The sequence below is a fragment of the Zingiber officinale genome, chromosome 3B (genome assembly GCF_018446385.1).
Source record: "Zingiber officinale cultivar Zhangliang chromosome 3B, Zo_v1.1, whole genome shotgun sequence".
Classification (NCBI taxonomy): domain Eukaryota; kingdom Viridiplantae; phylum Streptophyta; class Magnoliopsida; order Zingiberales; family Zingiberaceae; genus Zingiber; species Zingiber officinale.
The window spans coordinates 98,424,115-98,430,464 of NC_055991.1; positions in this window are offsets into that span (position 1 = coordinate 98,424,115).

A 6,350-nucleotide genomic window follows, 5' to 3' on the forward strand; every position below is an offset into this window, starting at 1 on the left:
AAGATTTTATTTTAAATTTTTAATAGGGTAGTTAAAAAATTTTTGAAGATGAGTTTTGACGTAACGGTAAAGTTATTATCGAATTTTGGAAATAACTTCTTGTAAAAAATAAAGTAAGGTTACATATAATGAATCTTTCCTTATCTTGCATGGCGGGAGTTTCGTGCATCGAGTTATTCTTTTTTAGATAAAATTTTTTTTGCATCAGTTATTTTATTTATTCTTTAAATTTATATGTGATAAATAATGATTTTAAAATTTTATTTTAAAAATAAAATAATATTTTTTAATCTCTCTTTTTTTATTCATTTTTTTAAATTTTTTTTTCCTTTCACTCATTTTACAAATATAATAATAAAAAAATAAAAGAAAGAGAAAAAATAATAAAAAAATTAAAAATAATAGAAATTTTAAGGTAGTTGATGTAGTGTGTAGTGAAAATTTTAAAGGAGTAAACTCTATATATTAGAAGTCCTAACGAGTTAAAAGTAATCAAAAACTAGCAAGTGAAAGTTCTAGTGAGTGAATGGATAATTTTCGCATTCGTTGAAAATATTGTTTCCAATCGATTGGTAATAGTACTAGTTGACTTAACATATAAGTTTTTTTCTAGTCTAAATTTAGTGCTAAGTTGATTTCCTAGTTAACTATAGCCACCAATTGAGTCGATTGATAATTGTTTCTATCAACATATATTTTAATTTCAGTCTCTCTAAGACTAAAATTTTCTTGTGCCAAGAAGCCTTATGCCTTAAGAACCTTTTCTTATGCCTAATACAAGTTGACCTTGATTTACTAAGACTTCATATTTTACTTGGATACCTATTCTTCAAAACTTTCCTTATCTAGAGATTCCTCGTCTATGAGAATTTGTCGATTGATAATATCTAATTGACTTATGTCTACTAAGACCTCCATTTGCATATCCTTAAGTCAACCTTTGACCTACTTATCTAATCCAAATATATTGCTAAACAATCAAATATATTATCAAACATTGAAACTCAATCTATACCATAGTTAACCTTAATTAGAGTTGATTTTCTAACAAAAATAAGCTCTCCTTGTAGTGATTTCTTACCAAAAAAACAAATCTTATCTTTGGAAAAGCCAACAAAAAACAAACTCTAAAGATACAATTTATTATAGGTCTAAGTATGCCGATGCGCGAGGGGGGGGGGGGGGGGGGTGGGGGTGGTAGCCCTGAAAAGAAAGTTAGAAAAATTTTCTTACTTTGAACTTTGCAATGGCACAATATTACAGCTCTGCCATATTAGAGGCGCCTTCAATATGGTTGGAGGTGCCTCAATACTGTTCATCTGAGGCCCCTCGGATCACATAAGGCACCCTCGTGCTTCGCAGATTGGAGGTGCTTCCAGTTGCCCTGAGGCACCTTGAGTCCTTTGCTCGGCAGCTTCAACAGATGGACATTCGAGGGGCCTCCAAACAACTGAGGCGCCTCGCGAGTCTTCAAGTCAACCTTTGAGTTGACCTCTTCTATGCTCTCGCTTGTTTAGGTGATATTCCAGTCGATCAGAGTTAAGCTCACCTGAACTCAACTCCATTCTTTTCCTCAAAGAGGCTTACTCTTGGCTTCTCATCTCTCGAACTCTCTGCTTGCCTCATTCTCGTTCACCGAGTGTACTCTTCCACGGCTTTTTATTCCTCAGATACACATAGCCTGTCAACTCGTTTTCTGTGTCATCCTTCTCGCTTGTCACATTTTTCGGTCGACTTCTTTTGTTCCCAAATTCTTGAACACTTAGACACAAGACATCAAAACGACACATGACCTAACTTAACTCGGTTGACCACATCAAAATCAATCTAAGGTACTTATAATCTCCCCATTTTTTATGTGTACCAACTTGAATTAAGGTTAGGGTTAAACAAACAAGTAAAAAATAATTATAACTCAAATATGGCAATTAAACAGAATTATTTAAATAATAATGAAATAAAACCTCTCCCTAAACTTAATGTCTAATTATTCTTCTATTTGATCACATCAAAAATTAAGAAAAAAATAAAACATGATAGCAGAAAAATACGAGAAAATATTTGAAGGTTTGGTTACAAAATATCTAAACTCCAATAATTTTACCAAAATATTTTTTCCAAAGAAAATAATTTTTAAGAGATATTTATTTTTTTCCAAAAATAATTTAAAATTTATTTTTATGTCGTGAAAAATTCTAAAATTTGTTGTCAATATTTCACAGAACCATTCGAATTTGAATAAATTTTTTAACAAAAATACAATTTTTTATTGCCAGAATAAATATTTAGAACCAAAATATGTATTTTTGAAACTTAATGATTAAAAATAGTTGTATGCTTCAAAAAATCTTGATAATTTTTATGACCATGTAAAATATAATATCTATCTACATAAAAATTAAAATTTTCAAAAATAATTTTTTGATAATTTTTAATTAAGAAATGATTTTTGATAAAAAAATTCATAATAATTAATACAATAGTCGAAAAAATTCAAAATTATTTTCTAGCAATAGAAAACATAATGTTTAATCACAGAAAACTTAAGACAATATTTGGTTTCATTATTTTCTATTTTTATTTTATAATAAAAGGAAAAATATTGTTTGGTTGGTAATTTCCATATTGATTTTCTAGAAAAGGAGATATCATTTTATGGGAAAATGGAGAATGTCTAAAAGCCATTTTCTATGAAAAAGGAAAACACGTTTTTAGAAAATGAAAATGAAATCAAATTCTCTCTAAGATTTTCAAAAATCAAATTTTAAAATAATTTTAATTTTAACACTAAAAAAATTCATAAAAAAAATATTTTCATAAAAAATAATAAAAAATAAAATAACTCTAAATTTTTTTAATTTTTTTTTCTATTAGCAAATAATAGCTTAATTTTTTATAAATAAATAGATAGAAAATATGAACAGAAGATATACAAATTTAATTTTTCTAAAAATGTTAATAAATCAAAACAATTAAATTTCTGGCATACACATGAAATTAATTTAATAATCTAGTATATATTTTGATATTCAAAATAAATTCCTACCTATTGAATTTATCAAGTATTTTCTAGGAATATTATTTCTAACAATTTTTATAATTTATCCCTTATGGTTTCTTAAATACCAATTAAGTTCTTTATAATCTCTAAAATTTGGGATTCAAAAAATATTAGAGCTTGAGCATGAAGAATTATTTACTTTCAATGTTTCCATTTCTTCTTTTAAAATTTTACTTTCAATTTTAATTTTATTAAAATCTTTTAACAAACATGCATAGTCTTTTTTTTTCGATTTTAAATATTTAGTCCCGTTTTTACAAAGAGATCTATATAGCATTGTAATACCATTATATAATTATTCGGGAGGTAAGTGAGGTACCTCACTTACTGTGTTAGACTCGTAGTTCGATGCTTCCCCTTCATCGTTGCTCTTGATGCTCATATTGGATGAACTTTCTTCGTCTTCATCGCTTACCATAAGTACAAGTCTGGTGTAGACCTCAATTTCAGACTCTGACGATGATTGGCCCCACGTGACTTTTAGATTCCTGTTCTTCGTACGTCTTAGCCCTTTGTTTTTTTTTCTCTTTTTTTTTCAGCTTTGGATAGTTGTCCTTGATGTATTCTTCTTCTTAACAGTTATAGCAATGAACCTTCCTTTTTCTTCATAGTAGCTTCGTTGTTTGTTTTTTATCAAAATTATTTGTTTTAAAAAACTTACTAAACTTTCTTACCATATAGATTTCTTCATTTTCATCGAGCGATGATTTTAACTCTGGCTCAATCTTCTTAGCTTTGAGTATTATGTTATGAGTCAACTTTTTTTCTTTATTTCTTAAACCTACACATCTCAACTCGTGTAATTCGAAAGTGGAATAGATTTTCAAAAGTATTTACATGAGGTCCTTGGATATGTAAAATGAGTCCACTATAAATGTCTACTAGGGAGTTCTCGGAAAATCATTTAAAGCATACCTTATCGAATCTTGATTTGTTACCATTTCTCTGAGTTCATGAGTCCAGTGATTAGCTCTTTGATTCTTGCGTGTAGATGTGCTACTGTCTCTTCCTTTTCCATTCGAAGGTTACTAAGTTAGTTCCGAAGTAGATCCCGTCTTGCGAGTTTAGTCTTCGAGGTCCATTCGTGTATCTCTAGGAATGTTGGGACCGAAAAGTAGCTAGAGGGGGGGGGTGAATAGCTCGTCGCGTGCTTCATGGTTGGCGTTGCTTGTTTCTTCAAAGATGTGCAGCGAAAATGTACAAGAAACAAAATACAACGCTAACAAATAGATTTTACTTGGTATCCACCTCATAAGAGGTGACTAATCCAAGGATCCACACACTCACGCACCCTCCACTATGAAACACACTCCTCTACGGTAACTACCGAAGGCGTAGAAGCCTTTACAAACTCTCAATACAAGAAGAAAGGAAAGGATATGAAATACAAGCAAAAGCTTACAATAAACCCTAACCCTAACTTCTCTTCTTGCTTTTGATCCGCCTCTTGACTTGGAAGAACCTCCAAGAATCTTCAAGAACCGGCGATCTGAACTTGAGAGAGAGCTGTGGAGTCACTGGTGAAGATCGGAGATGAATCGTGTAAGCCTTGCTGAAGGAAACGCTCGCCTGCAGCTAAATACGACGCCAACGGTCGGATCCCGATCGATTGGATTGCTCCCAATCGATCGGGGAGGCTTTGGATCAATCAACCGATCGATCCAAAGTGCCTCTGTGCTCTTTGGAATAGCCTGGATCGATCGGCTGATCGATCCAGGGCTTATCGCGCACAAACAACAGCTCCCAATCGATCCACTGATCGATTGGGACCTCTGGATCGATCCACGGATCGATCCAAAGGGGTTCTGTTTGTGGGGACTCACCCGATCGATCAGCTGATCGATTGGGCATGATCCAATCGATCGGCTGATCGATCCAGATCTGCTGGATCAATCGGTTGATCAATCCAGATCTTGGTTTTTGCCCAAAAGCAAGTCCAAAGCCCCCTAAACCAACATCCAGTCAACCATGACTTGTTGGTACATAAAACCTAGCATCTGGTCACCCTTGACCAGCTAGGACTCTCTCACCAAGTGTCTGGTCAATCCCTTTGACCCACTTAGACTTTTCTCCTCTTGCCAAGTATCCGGTCAATCCCTTTGACCTACTTGGACTTTCACCAGATGTCTGGTGAACCTTGACCCATCTGGATTTCCTCGTGCCTGGCTTCACTCACCAGGACTTCCCTTCTGCCTAGCTTCACTCACTAGAACTTTCACCTGGCTTCACTCACCAGGATTTCCCTTCTGCCTAGCTTCACTCACTAGGTCTTCTCATCTGCCTGGCTTCACTCACCAGTTCTTTCACCTAGCTTCACTCACTAGGGTTTCCTTCTGCCTGGCTTCACTCACCAGGACTTTCACCTAGTTTCACTCACTAGGATTTTCAGTCAAGTATCCAGTCAACCTTGACCTACTTGACTCTCCTTCACAATCTCCCCACATGAACAATTGCTCTTGCAATGTTCATGTGTTGTCTACAAGTATTGTCAAACATCGAAACCAAATCATCAAGACTCGAGCTTGACTCACTTCAAGCCCAGTCAAACAGGTCAACCTTGACCTAGGGAATATTGCACCAACAATCTCCCCGTTTTTTATGTTTAACAATACCACATGTTAAGTTAGGAAATTAGGCTAATCCCATAGCCTCAACTCCCTTCATACCAATATATGAATGATGGTTCCCTCCATTCTTCTCCTTTTCTAGCGGGCAAACTCCCCCTTTAGGTACTGGAGGCCTAACTTAACCATGCATTCTTCCCATATTGGCACACATCATAAACATGCCCCCATCTTTGGGCACACATCAACCACAACCTCTCCCCCTGAAGAGTTGCTTATCGTTGTTCACAACTTCACTCGTTGTGATCAACACGATAATAAAGATCTCATATCCTTCATTATCATCAATGCTCACCCTTGAGCATTAACCACTTGAATAACCCAAATGAATGTCTCATACCCTTCATTTTTTATCAAATGCTCATTCATGAGCAAACTCCACTTAAACAATGAGGATATCCACTCCCCATTAATTTCAATGCCCAACCTTGAGCATTTTCTCTAAAAGAAGGTTAACCACCTCCCAAGGTGTATGAAAAATAATTTTCATGTCCTTAAAGAGTAACTCCCCTTGAAGACATGGTTGTACCTTCTGTCATTGCACCAACAATGACTTGGAATCCCTAAACCTTTAGGAAATCCAAATTTAGAAGTTTTGAGGTTCAAACATTCAATATTGAAACCAAACCTCAACCTAAACTACAATTTAGTATTCCCCAACCAAT